Source organism: Ipomoea nil, unplaced genomic scaffold, assembly GCF_001879475.1.
Source record: "Ipomoea nil cultivar Tokyo-kokei standard unplaced genomic scaffold, Asagao_1.1 scaffold3172, whole genome shotgun sequence".
Taxonomy (NCBI): Eukaryota; Viridiplantae; Streptophyta; class Magnoliopsida; order Solanales; family Convolvulaceae; genus Ipomoea; species Ipomoea nil.
Genome location: NW_017619600.1, coordinates 2,567,328 through 2,582,327, shown reverse-complemented (window position 1 = coordinate 2,582,327; position 15,000 = coordinate 2,567,328). Strand labels below are relative to the sequence as shown.

General features: G+C 34.0%; 1 protein-coding gene and 1 long non-coding RNA gene across 2 annotated transcripts in view; one reads left to right on the top strand and one right to left on the bottom strand.

Moving 5' to 3' along the window:
* Positions 1-8,365, bottom strand: part of LOC109168133 — a 19,552-nt gene extending 11,187 nt beyond the window's left edge. Inside the window, exon 1 of the long non-coding RNA XR_002051992.1 lies at positions 8,354-8,365. This is a non-coding gene — a long non-coding RNA (uncharacterized LOC109168133). The remainder of the gene's footprint in view (positions 1-8,353) is intronic.
* A 4,831-nt stretch (positions 8,366-13,196) lies between these two features.
* LOC109168126 (putative late blight resistance protein homolog R1A-4) overlaps positions 13,197-15,000 on the top strand; it is an 82,642-nt gene continuing 80,838 nt past the window's right edge. Inside the window, exon 1 of the mRNA XM_019317173.1 lies at positions 13,197-13,203. The gene's annotated coding sequence lies outside the window, so the exon portion shown is untranslated. The remainder of the gene's footprint in view (positions 13,204-15,000) is intronic.

Sequence of the window (15,000 nt, the reverse complement as noted above, 5' to 3'; positions counted from 1 at the left end):
ATTGTGAATATTGTTTTCCTGTTTTGAAGACACCATTGGCTTTGGAAAAGCATGCAATGGATGTTTAAACCATTTCTGTATTTTATGATGTTCAAGTAGAGATTTGTGCAGCTTGCTTTTCGTGTCGAGTGGCATCTTTGTGCGATTGTGATGATCATGTGTCTTATGTGATAAAAGATGGTGACCAACGGCCATGGTGTGTGGAGCTTGTTTTGTCTGATTATACTGCTACTTGTTCTTGCAAGATGTTTGAGCGGATGGGGTTGTTGTGTAGGCATATTTTTTTTGTTTTTAAAGATCGTGGTCTTGAGAGCATTCCTTCGAGGTATTTGGTGGATCGGTGGACAAAAGGTGCTTGTTTGAAGCCAATATTTGATATTGATGATACAATTGTTGATTAATCTTCTAAAGTGGAGAATGTTAGGGTGCTTACTAATATACTGTGGTCTGACATATATGCTTGTGTGGGACTGGCCGATGGTAATATAGAACGTTTGTCACAGCTACGACGTGTTAATTATTTGTGAGCAAAGGCAATTATTTTTACAAGATGGTAGTGAGAATGGCAGTGCGGTGGCTGGCTGCAGCAAGCAAAGCGTGATTAATTCAGTTTGTGGAGTTGTGTCGCAGGAGTCGACAGTGGAGGTGCATGATCCTATCCAAGCTAAGAACAAGGGCAGTGGCAAGCGGTTGAAGAGTGCAAGGGAGAAAGCTGTCCATAAGTGTGTAAAGCAATCAAGAAAATGTCATACTTGTGATGAATATGGGCACAATAGTAGGACATGCCCTTTAAATGGTTAGATATGTGTCTGTTTTTTGTTTTTTTTTTTTCTTGCTTTCTTTTGGACTTAGATGTTTTTTACAGTTGTGCACACATTTTATCTTAAAACATAAAATCAGGATTTTGCTGTATAATTGAAATTGTGCATTTTATTACAGCATGTGGTGCGTTTAACACAAGTTATAGTGTTTTCTATAATGTATACTGGTGCATTTAGACAGTTTTGGGAATGGTGTGTTTTACTTTGTCATCTGGTGCATTATTGTATTTAGAATGATGTGGTCCGTTTTAATTAACGGTGCGATGCTTTTTATATCTGTTGTTGGTGCATTTGAATTCTTGGAATGGTGTCTTTTGAGGTTATCATGTAGTGGTGTGATTTAATCTAGTATCTGGCATGTATTTTAACACTTTGTGTACTGACTTGTAAGATTGCTTGTTATGGTGCATATTAGTTCTTATAATGGTGCTTTTAAGTGGGGCATTTTTAAAGTGCAGTTCAATCACGTACATAGTGCATTGTAGCGCTCAAAATGGTGTGTTATAGTTGTACCAAGTACATGGTGAATTGACATTGTCTGTGTGCCATCACAAAAGAGTAACTAGTTTAAAAGTAATCACAAAAATATAGACATCAACCATCCAAATGTCTATCTGCCTCCTGAATTTCTTTTCAAACACCAAACTCTGCTGCCTGCTGAATGTTCCTTTCTCTGTGCTCGTTTACATCTGGCATGACCATGGCAGCCAAGTACCTCACTCTTAGTTTGTTCAATTGGTCCTTGTTGTTCTTATGCAATCCACATTGCCATTCTCCTTGTATCTGTCCTCGAAAAGTCTCCAAATGGCGCATGAGAAAAATGCCACAATCCACCTTGTTCTTGGGATCTCTCCAAGGCATTTTCATTATTTTAGATTTTAGTTTTTGCACTTTCTCAGCTTTGTACGTGGATTTCATATCAAACAAGAACTTTGAAAAGAATTTTTGCTGCATCAAGTAATTGCATACAAATATTAGTATTTTGTTGTCTTTGTATATCAAAAATACATAATCATTTAGGGTTTCGTGTGTTACCATATTCGCAATCACATATCCATACTTGTTTTCCTTCTTCACAGTCACTGAAGAGTTGTCAATGATGTCGTACCTTTCCATTAGCGGGCTAATAGACATCAGGTAGTAGTGGTTGGATGCCACTATTGGAAACAGAAACTGTCATAGCAACAAATACTTAATTTAGTGTAGGTAGCATGGAACACACCAACATGAGTCACAATATGCACCAAAGTATGGATAGTAATACACCACACACGAGTAACTAATAGAATGCACCAACCAATGTTTAAAGACAAAATTCAAGCAGTAAGGAAAATATAAAGCAGTGAATATAATATATTACTATCTTACATATAGAATCTTGTGCCACATAACGTCTACTGTAATGGCCTTGTCCTCAAGGTACTTTGCTTTGAATCTTCCAAATCTCACATCCTCATCTCCTTGTGGGTCCACAACTGTGTACAGCTGCAAAAGTTCAATGGTATTTTTGTTAGAAGTTTAATCTTTTTAAAGATGAAGTTAGTTTTGCATTTTTTCACTTACAGTTGACCAAGTTGAAGCAATGAATTTTGTACAACCCCTCTCTGCTTCGCAAATGTTGATTATGAGTGCCCAAGCATCAATTATAGAGACTGCAATATCTGTATTTGGCTTCATTGTCAGCATATCTTTCCAGTAGACTACTCTTCCTTCATACTTGAATAGTTCTTGGGTCCTTGTAATACGTATACAGAAGATAATATAAATAAAATGCAGGAATAATGTATATTATAAGTACCAAAGGTAGTAATATTCCACCATAATGAATAAATACACCAAAGAGATATTAGTTACACACCACAATCAGTTAACAAATCATTCTATGTGAACAACCCAACACATACCAAAATATGCATTATTAACATGTGCATAACACACTACAACTTTTATACTAATAGGGCCCCCCCACCCAATGTGTGAAAGCACACATCATATCATATAAACACACCAACTCTTATCAAATAATGCATCAGTTAATATAAGATATTTATACACCAACATTATTATAGAATGCACCAACATATATCAATAACACACCAACTTTTAGAATGTGTTGTGCTTACAGATTTGGGTTAGGGTTTTCCAATACCCATTTCCTGATTGCTTCTTCTGTTGGAGATATTGGTTGGTCCAGATCAAGTACGTATGAGGACGGTCTTGGTCTAATTGGGCTGTTTACTCTAGCTGGTCCTTTCCCCTTGTCTGCTGGTTGTGGTGGGTGTGGTGGATCTGAACCAGGGGCCTCCTGGCCTTGGCCTACTGGTGTAATCTGTAACATTTAAAGTTTAGTGTCTGATTTTTATTTTTAACTGTATTTTTACCTTTTTGTGTTGTCAAGTTAATAGAATGCTCTTACCTCATCATTTATATTCACATGTTCAGCTTCTTGCACACCTTCTTGATTGGGGGCATTGTTTATGTTCTCGGTGTCTTCTTGAGCTTTATCTGTTGCTTGACCATCTAACCCATCCAATTGGACGTCTTCATTTTCTGGAGCTTCATCAATGTCCTGGTAGTCTTGTGCATTATCATTCACAGTTGTCGAGTCTCTATTTGGTCCCTCTTATGACAATCCCAGGCTGAAAGTTGGCATATGATTTAAAAAATTCCTCTTGTTTACTGCACGGACAATTTCATCAACTGCTTCCAAGAACTCAGGGTCACTTCAATAGGCATCTTCTTGCTGGGTAAATGTCAGTTTTCCATCTTCCTGCGCTTTGAATCCAAGCATCTGTCTAGCACACTAGTACAAAAAATATCAATAAGATCGTATAAATCGCGTCCAAAGTTACAACTTTGGACGCCGAATGTGTAGTGCGGTGGCAATTTTGTAATTAAATTGCCACTATATTTTTTTTTTTTAAATAAATCGCGTCCAAAGTTTCGAACTTTGGACGCGAATAATTTAATGAGACCAAAGTTCGCGTCCAAAGTTGCCAACTTTGGACGCGAATGACTTAATGCGGATATAATTCGCGTCCAAAATTGGCAACTTTGGACGCGAATTAAATTTCTAATCTACCCTCAAATCCAATTCAGCATTTCAGCCCGCTCTCCGCCCTAACCCCCCAAATCAGACCTCTCCGCCGTCTCCTTCCTCCGTCCTTCAATTCGCTCGCCGTTCATCGTCCGCCGTTCAGACCTCACACCCGCCGGTCGTCGCTGCTCCTCGCACGCCAAGCACCGCCGGTCTCCGCTGCTGCTACCACGCCAACCACCGCCGGTCGCCGCTGCTACATCGCACGCCACCGCCGCTGCTACGAACGCCGGACGCCGGTCGCCGCTGCTACATCCCCCGCCACCACCGTCGCTGCTACGAACGCCGGCAGAGGTACGGTGAGTTTGTTTAATTTTTTATTTTTTTTTTCGAAAATAATTAATTATTTTAATTTTTTTTTGTTATTTGTTATTGTTGTTTATTGTGTATTATTGTATATTTGTTATTGTTGTTTATTGTGTATTATTTGTTATTGTTGTATATACAAATTTGTTGTGTTATTTGTATTATTTATTTATAGAGATTGCACCTTTACCGTATAATTTTATAAATGTTTTAATTTGGATAATGTTGTTACTTGGTTAAAATATTAATAGTTATTTTAGTAGTTGTGGATCAAAGGTTATTGTAGCATTGGTGGAAGAAAATTACCTACATTGCATTTGATGTATTCGTAAATCATTAATTATTGTATTATTTGTTTATTGTATATACAAATTTGTTGTGTATTATTGTATAAGTTAGACATTGTTGACAAATTCGTTGTGTATTATTGTATATGTTAGGTATTGTTGATAAATTTAGTTAAAGCTTTAATTTGAACCTTTAAGTTATAACTTAAGAAACTAACTCATTTATCATTTCTTAAATGTTGTGTGACAATATATAGGAGATATGGATCGGAGTTGGATGTATAAAAAACGCAATACACTTGAATATGTTCATGGGGTTCAAGAGTTTGTTAAAATTGCCGAGGAATATGCAAGTAAAATTGGTGAAAATTATATAATGTGTCCTTGTTATGATTGTAGAAATCTAAAAAAGTTTCGTAGTTCTGAACAAATTAAGGAACATTTGATACGTCGTGGTTTTAAGATAGGATATGACCGGTGGATATGGCATGGTGAAACTGTCCTTACTGGTAACAGTACATCTGCTTGAATGTGTCATGCTCCAATACTGTTGTAGGTGCATTTTCAATCAGCCTTGAAATTCTCAGTAAACTTTTTGCAATCGTCCTTGTGTTGGTAGTAACCTCATCAATAAACTCCTGTATATGCACCAGAAAGTTATGCTCAGTCAACAATAAGTAAAGCACCAGCCCAAAAAAAAAAAAAAAAAAAAAAAAAAAAAAAAAAAAAAAAAAAAAAAAAAAAAAAAAAAACAGTCAATAGAGTGCACACACACCAATGAAGGACTGTAGTATAAACACACCAATATATACAGAAGTATGCACAATAAATACCACATGAGTCTGGCTAAAGTGTTCTGTTTACCTGTAATCCATGGGGAAGTGGTGCATTTTCTTCACATGATGGTGGTTGTGGTGGTACATCAGACTGTCCTATGCTGGGGTTCTGGTCACTGCATGGTGTGCTCTCAAATGGCAAGGCATAATCAACCCGCCCATATCCAAAGCCTCCAATTTAATCTCAGCTTACTGTCGTTGACGGAGCAACTTAAATGTCCAATTCTTCATGGCAGGGAAGCTTTGTGGGATAGTCCTCCGGTATAGAACAACACGGTCAACATAGAATACCTGCACTTGGTAGTTTAGAGTATTAATATATTGATAAGTAAATAATTACAAGCATGTTTGGGGGATTATTTACCGTTAGGAAAACAATTGGGCCTCCATATCTTCCATCAGCGCTGTCAAGCCATGCCTGTTTGCTGGCGATGAGTGAGTTGATGAGCATTCTACACCAATTTAGTCTCTTGATGTTGCGTACATTAAGAAGGTTGTCGATGTAGTTTTGGTTGACATAACCATTAACTTGTGGCTCAATCAACACACTCATAACAAGCAGTGCAAAATGCCTTTTGAACCAAGGGTCACCAGCTTTTAATGTTAGCATCTTTTCAGCCATGACATGGGGGGTGATGTGGCCAGTATCCTTCCCAAAGATTTTTCTCCAGTCTTTCAAGAGATCAGATACTTGTTTGAATTCCCTCTTAGTGATTTCTATGTCTCCAAGTGGCAGTCCCAAGGTGGCAGCAACATCATTTTCTGTGATTGGGAGCCTTTCACCAGATGGTAGACTCAGTGTGTTGCTCCTAGAGTCATAGTTTTCGACTAGCCACATCCCCATCTTTCTTGGCAGGTTGGTGATTTTGAGATCAAGTATCCTTCCTAGCCCAATATCTTGTACACTTCTGCATTGTGGTTGGGTCAGCGATTCAATTGGTTTCGTTAGCTGTGTGGGCAGTGGCCGTATCTTTAGGTCTGTTTCTTCATCTTCAACTTCATGATCAGAGCTGTCATCAGCAACTTGCTCTTGTATTTATGTTTCTATTCTATCACGGAATGCTAGTGCTAGTTGCTTCCGTTGATGTTTTGGCTTTGATGATTCTCCTTGTTCTAATGCCTTTCTCTTCTTGTCTGCATGAATTCAGTGATATTAATCTAATCATGATATAGCCTCAGTGTTAAAAGATACCCTAATGTAGGGTAAAAATGCACTGATATCCCAAAATGAAACACACAACAATGTAATTTTCCATATTCAAATTACATAGTGCAGAATACAACAATACTAAATTAGATACACACTACAATAATGCTGATAATGCCCAAAAAACCAACACAATTTGAGATGTCATAGTCTGAAATGTACTACAAAACACACCAATATTAGACTAAGATACACCGATCGCCCAAATAAAACACACAACATTGTTCTTTTCTATATTCAAGTTACATAGGCCAGAATACACCAATACTAACTGAAATATACACTACATTCACGTTGATATTCACCAGACAACATAATATTAGATTAAGATACACCGATCACCCAAATAAATCACACAACAGTGTTATTTTCTCTATTCAAGTTATATAGTCCAGAATACACCAACACTAAACGAAATATACACTACATTCACGTTGATAATCCCCATACAACACAATATTAGATGTCATAGTTAGGATAGAACCAAAAACACACTAATATTATGTCAAGACACACCGATCATCCAAATAAAACACACAACACTGTTAATTGCTCTATTCCTTTTACATAATACAAAATACACTACTAATAAAGGAAATATCAAATACTGTCATGTTGAAGTTGGTTTTTGTGTCTAGAGTTTGAGTGCATACCATTCGGCGATGGCTGTTTACTCTTCGTCACTGGTTGTTTGCCCTTGTTCACCATTTTTTTGGGGTGTCGTAGTCGAACTGGTCTGCGGTGTAGGGTTTCTGCTTCCTATCGCAAACGTAGTGGTGTGTTTTGACAGTAGCTCTCTGTTTTTGTGCTGAGGCGATCGTCGATCGTCGTCTTCGCGTAGGCTTCGTCGTCGTTGGGAGGAGTGAAACTGCTCTCGTGCTTTGGGATTGTGAATTAGCGAATGGACCGGTGTAGCTTGTAGAAGGAGGAAACTATCAGTTTTGAATTATAATTATTGGACAATTTTGCCCCCTCCGTCGCGGTTATGTCGAAGTCAAGCGCGCTAATGAGAATCAGTATGGTCCGTTGATGTTGTTTAATCCAATGGCCCTTATATGACTGCACTGCCGCACCTAGTGTTATAGCCGCATGGGATCTCTGCTCTATATATATATATATATATATATATATATATATATATATATATATATATATGCATTTAAGTGTTCCCGTGCGGTTTTAACGTGCGTCAGTTTTGTACTTCAACTGCGTGAGTCCTGTGCTTAATGTGTGTGAGGTTTGTGCTTAATGTGCGTGGGTTTGTGCTTAATGTGAGTTGTTGTTCAAACTTAAGTGAGTGAGTTTTGTGCTTAAGTGCGTGAGTTTTGTGCTTACGGTGCGTGAGTTTTGTGCTTAACGTGCATGAGTTTGTGCTTAATGTGAGTAGTTGTTGAAACTTAAAAGGTGCCTGAGTTATGTGCTTAAGGTGCGTGAGGCTTGTGCTTAACATGCGTGAGTTTTGTGCTTAACATGCGTGAGTTTGTGTTCTGAAGGTGTTTTGTTTGTGTGCTTAATGTGCGTGTGTATTGTACTTAAAGTGCGTCAGTTAATGCTTAATGTGCGTCCAACCGCACAACCGAACGAAAGCGCTCCCCCGCACCTGAACCTTTCCCTATATATATATAGGGAAGGGTTCAGATGAGGGTAAGGGTTCCCGTGCAGTTGTGCGAAGGATGCATCTTAAGCACAAAACTCATGCACCGTAAGCACAAAACCCACGTACCTTAAGCACAAAACTCGCGCACCTTAAGTTTCAACAACTACTCACATTAAGTACACAACCCACGCACCTTAAGCACAAAACTTACGCACCTTAAATTTAACCTAGATGCAAAAATTACCAAATTGCCACTGCATTTTTTTAAAAAAAAATTTGGTAATCCTAGATGTTGATTTAAGAAAGATCAATGACTAAGATTTAACCGCACATATATAGAGTAGTGTTCCAATGAGAACACTTGCTTAGGTGAGAACGTGAGAACAAATCGTGTGCATCCATCTAATATTTTTTAACTATCTAGATTAGATTAAGTGTGTGCGAACGCGAATTAAATGTGTGCAAACGCACTTAATCGCGTTTGCACAAATTTAATTCGCGTTCGCACACACTTAATCTAATCTAGACCATTAAAAATATTAGATGGATGCACACGATTTGTTCTAACGTTCTCACCTAAGCTATATATATATATATATATATATATATATATATATATATATATATATATATATATATATATATATATATATATATATATATATATATATATATATGACCAAGTTCCAGTGCGACTAGGCCTTAACGTACGGTCAGTGCGGCTTCACCATTAGTTATGCAAAAACGCACCAATAGTGTTAGGAAACGCACAACAATGAAATGCACCAATGCATCACAAAACGCACTACACACCAAAAAAAAAAAATGCACCATACCGTACCAGGCCTAATGGTGCGTTTTCGAACACCGTGTGGTGCATTTTCGAACACCGTGTGGTTCGTTTATGCGTACCTAATGGCGCGTTTTTGTAGTGCATTGGTGCATTTCATTGTTTGTGCGTTTTCTAACACTATTGGTGCGTTTTTACATAACTAATGGTTAAGTCGTACTGACTGCACGTCTAGATCTGGCCGCATTTGAGTTGATATATATATATATATATATATATATATATATATATATATATATATATATATATACTAGTTTTTTTACGCGCATTGCGCGATTGGGATAATGCCCAATGTTTTTTTTTTTAAAAATAAGTACTTTAAAGTATATTAAGGCAAGATTATATTGAAATTGTTCATGCATAGATAATTGAAGGTTGAATTTGCGTATTTAAATAGGTAATTCTTCTCCCAAAGGTTGAGTCCCCTACCCCAAGGGCCCCCCACACTCTGACCCGACAGAGCATTATAGGAAGTTGTAAATCACGGTGACTCAATGGTTCAGCAGACAGGACCAAATGCCGGTGCGAACAAGGAATCTGCCCACTTTGGACATAATTCCCGCACTGCCGCCGTCGAGATTCAAACCTTGGTCTCTTCTCCCAAATACTGCCCACTAAACCATTAAGCTAAGCCCGTGCGGGTTAAATAGGTAATTCTAAGTTTACAAATGCAAGATAATATAGTCAAGATTGATTATAATTGTCAATAAAATAATTGTATAGGTATGGTTGAAACCAAATTCGGGACATAAGGGAGAACAAATAAAAATTAGGGCATAAAATATTAAATATATACTAATATTGTTTGAGGAGATTTCGACATTAGGATTTGTGGTTAAGTTCTATTAAGACTTTAATATTAGAATTAGATTAATGGTGTAATTATAATTCTATATTAGACGTTAATATTAGTTTACAAATGCAAGATAATATAGTCAAGATTGATCAGATTTTAATTTTTTCTTAAGATTTACTAATTTATCCTTAATGAATATGATTATCCGTTAACTTTTCCGTTAAATATTATCTTTTCCGTTAATTTCTGTTAGTTCACCGTTAACTTATTCATTGATTTCAATAAGAAAGGTGTTAAGTTCGAAGTTCCAACCCCATCCCAATCAAAGTTGGCATATTTAGTACTCTATTTTACTTTTATTAAATTAAATAATAATTTAGTAGTTACAACAAAAAATAATACATATGCATTTCGATATTTAATTTAGAATTATGTATGTACAATGTTTTTATTCAAAAAAATTATTCATTATCAATAAATTAAATAAGAGAAATAATTGTATTAGTTATATTGTCTTTATTTTTCTACAATATAAAAATTCTTTATATTCAAAATTATTCATTATCAATAAATTAAATAAGAGAAATAATTGTATTAGTTATATTGTCTTTAATATTAGAATTAGACTAACGGTGAATTAACGGAAAAGTTAAATGGATAATCATATAATTAAGGATAAATTAGAAAAATTTAAAAAAAAAATTAAAACCTGAACAATTTGAACCATTCATTTGATTTAATAATTTGGCGGTCATTTTTTCTACCCAATGTTAATAATTAAATAAATTCGTTGGTCAAATCCGCTAATATAATCCGCTAACTGCTGATTGTCAAACAAGGACATTGCAAGGTAGTTCTCACTTCAATTTGTTGTGTGATTTGAATACTCTCTTTGTCACAAAATCTCTCAAGTAGTTAATATGGTTGGCTTTATTAATTATATATATTTTTTAAATTTTTTCATGGTATTAATAAAATACTTGGTAAATAAATATATAGCATTATTTTGTATTATAACTTTGATATTTAATTAGAAAAATAGTGCACAAAAAAGATAATAGACAATGTAGTGAATATAATCAATTGATGAATTTGAATGTAAAAATTTTTACATTTGAGAAAAATAAAGACAATATAACTAATGAAAATATTTCTCTTAATTAATTTATTGATAATTAATAATTTTTTTTCACTGAATTAAGACATTGTAAGGACAATGTAGCGAATATAATCAATTAATAAATTTGAATATAAAGAATTTTTATATTGTAGAAAAATAAAGACAATATAACTAATACAATTATTTCTCTTATTTAATTTATTGATAATGAATAATTTTTTTTGAATAAAAGCATTGTGGACACATAATTCTAAATTAAAGAAATGCATATCTATAATTTTTTGTTGTAGCTACTAAATTATTATTTATATAATTTAATAAGAGTAAAATAGAGTACTAATTATGCCAACTTTGATTGGGATGGGTTTCGAACCTAAGACCTTTTTTTTTTTATTGAAATCAATGAGTAAGTTAACGGTGAGCTAACGGCAATTCTTAAAATTTTAACGGAATTAGTAACGATGTGTGGGTATTTTAGGAAATTTTAGTGTAAATTTTAAATCTTATCAATCTTTTAATCAATCTGAGCCATTCATTTAATTAAAATCTGTGACCACCATTTTTTCTACCCATTATAGGCCTAACTCTCTTGGGCTCTTATTAGTATACTAGTTTTTTACGCGCATTGCGCGATTGGGATAATGTCCAATGCTTTTTTGTTAAATAAGTACTTTAAAGTATATTAAGGCAGAATTATATTGAAATTGTTCATTCATAGATAATTGAAGGTTGAATTTGCGTATTTAAATAGGTAATTCTTCTCCCAAAGATTGAGTCCCCAACCCCAAGGGCCCCCCACACTCCGACCCGACAGAGCATTGTGGGAAGTTGTAAATCACGGTGACTCAATGGTTCAGCAGACAGGGCCAAATGCTGATACGCACAAGGAATCTGCCCATTTTGGACATAATTCCCGCACTGCCGCCGCCAAGGTTCAAACCTTGGTCTCTTCTCCCAAATACTACCCACTAAATCATTGAGCTAAGCCCGTGCGAGTTAAATAGGTAATTCTAAGTTTACAAATGCAAGATAATATAGTCAAGATTGATTATAATTGTCAATAAAATAATTGTATAGGTATAGTTGAAACCAAATACGGGACATAAGGGAGAACAAATAAAAATTAGGGCATAAAATATTAAATATATACTAATATTGTTTGAGGAGATTCCGACATTAGGATTTGTGGTTAAGTTCTATTAAGACTTTAATATTAGAATTAGATTAATGGTGTAGTTATAATTCTATATTAGACTTTAATATTAGAATTAGACTAACGGTGAATTAACGGAAAAGTTAAATGGATAATCATATAATTAAGGATAAATTAGAAAATCTTAAAAGAAAAAAATTAAAACCTGAACAATATGAACCGTTCATTTGATTTAATAATTTGGCGGTCATTTTTTCTACCAAATGTTAATAATTAAATAAATTCGCTGGTCAAATCCGCTAGTATAATCCGCTAACGCTAACCGCTAACTGCTAATTGTAAAAAAGGACATTGCGAGGTAGTTCTCACTTCAATTTGTTGTGTGATTTAATTTGAATACTCTCTTTGTCACAAAATCTCTCAAGTAGTTAATATGGTTGGCTTTATTAATTATATTTTTTTAATTTTTTCATGGTATTAATAAAATACTTGGTAAATAAATATATAGCATTATTTTGTATTATAACTTTGATATTTAATTAGAAAAGTAGTGCACAAAAAAGATAATAGATAATGTAGTGAATATAATCAATTGATGAATTTGAATGTAAAAATTTGTACATTTGAGAAAAATAAAGACAATATAACTAATGAAAATATTTCTTTTAATTAATTTATTGATAATTAATAATTTTTTTTTTCACTGAATAAAGACATTGTAAGGACAATGTAGCGAATATAATCAATTAATAAATTTGAATATAAAGAATTTTTATATTGAAGAAAAAATAAAGACAATATAACTAATAAAATTATTTCTATTATTTTTTTTTGAATGCATTATTTCTCTTATTTAATTTATTGATAATGAATAATTTTTTTTTTTTTGAATAAAGGCATTGAGGACACATAATTCTAAATTAAAGAAATGCATATGTATTATTTTTTGTTGTAACTACTAAATTATTATTTATATAATAATTTAATAAGAGTAAAATAGAGTACTAATTATGCCAACTTTGATTGGGATGAGGTTCGAACCTAAGACTTTTTTTTATTGAAATCAATGAGTAAGTTAACGGTGAACTAACGGCTATTCTTAAAATTTTAACGGAATTAGTAACGGTGTGTGGGTATTTTAGGAAATTTTAGTGTAAAATTTAAATCTGATCAAACTTTTAATCAATCTGAGCCATTCATTTGATTAAAATCTGTGACCGCCATTTTTTCTACCCATTATAGGCCTAACTCTCTTGGGCTCTTATTAGTATATATATATATATATATATATATACTTATCACATGTCAAATTATGACCGTTTAATTATCTAATTAGGAATTCTCTGTTATCCTAATTTAGCAATCAACAAATCACACCATGTTATGTTAGTGGGCAAAGTTTTTATCATCCCAGTAACTTTAATTTGTATTTTTCTAATGAAATATTCTTCATTTCATTAGTAATCATTCAATGTATGTAAGAGATTTTTGTATTATATTATTTTGTTCAATTTCATTACATTTATAAACTTCCCCATAGGTATATGTATAGGTAAAAACAAAAACAAAAAAAAAAAAAAAAACAACAAAAAAAAAAAAAAAAAAAAAAACAAAATTCCCTCCATCGATATAAAATGGATCTTGCCATTTATTCTTTTTTGGTCTTTATTGATTTATATACTCATCATCATCGCACCCGTAGATTTAAAAGGATCCATTCATAGGCCTGAGCGGATATCGTTTGTCCACAAACAAAACAAAAACCAAGTAGGTTTTAGTAGTAGTTCATGAGAAAACTGGAGCATTTTTTCTCTCTCATAAGTAGAAAAAGTATGAAGAATCGTTAACAAAGGAATTTCTGTTTGACCATGTTCCCAGAAAAAAAGATACTTTCGAGAAACGACGAGCACGATCAATGCACCCCCGGTGTGCGACATGGGGGCAAAAAAGCAAAGAGAGGGATGTGGTCTCTCTCAATCATAACTTGTTTGACATCTTAAACTATGCAAAACTTTAGAGATAGTCCATAGTAATGGGGATCACATTGGTGGGAATATAGGTCAATACGTCTACATTGGTCTTCTTTCGGATCCTCCCCAAATCAAGTTGTAGAAACCCTCTCCTTCTTTCTTCCTTCTCGGCAGAACACTGCCTCAACCCAAGCAAAAAAAAGAAAATTCATCTTCTTCAAGACTCCATCTCTACTCCTAGAAAATTCAAAGTTGCATTCTACAACTTCTTCTAAGTGCAAAAAAAAGAAAAAAAAAAAATACCACTTGAGTCATCTACCTCTCTTCAACCAAGTTCAAGTCAATAAGCTTGAGATTGCAAATGACAAAAGGGAAGCAACAAGCTGGAGAAAGTAGTCATGAAGGCTTAAACTACTCAGCTATTGGAGGTAAAACCTTTATCTCTGAGCACTTTTCTGAGGAAATTAATCATTGGTTAGGAACTCAAAGATTTCTAAGAAAATTTCTAGGAACTCAAGGATTTCTGAGGAAATTAATCATTAGTTATTTTTTCCTTTCTTGGATTCGAAGTACCTGCGATGGACAGCGGTGGGGTACCACATGTCTGTTACGGGAGAGACTATATATGCACCGTTTTGATAATTGAGAGACAATATTTACACAACTCATAATTTATGGGTGACATTGATAGTTGATTATAGAAGGATATTTTTTACGATTTTTCCATAAATAAATTATATTAGAGTGATGGATGTTGCTTTGCATTTTAATTTATAATAACTAGAATTTGCACCCGTGCGATGCACGGAATTGATTTGTTGTAATATATTAAGAATATATGAATCGATATATAATTATTTAAATTAGAACATCAAATATTATATAGTGCAATTAAATATATGGTTTGGATCGTTTATATATTTTGATGGTATCATTGCTTGAATTTGTGCAAATAATTGC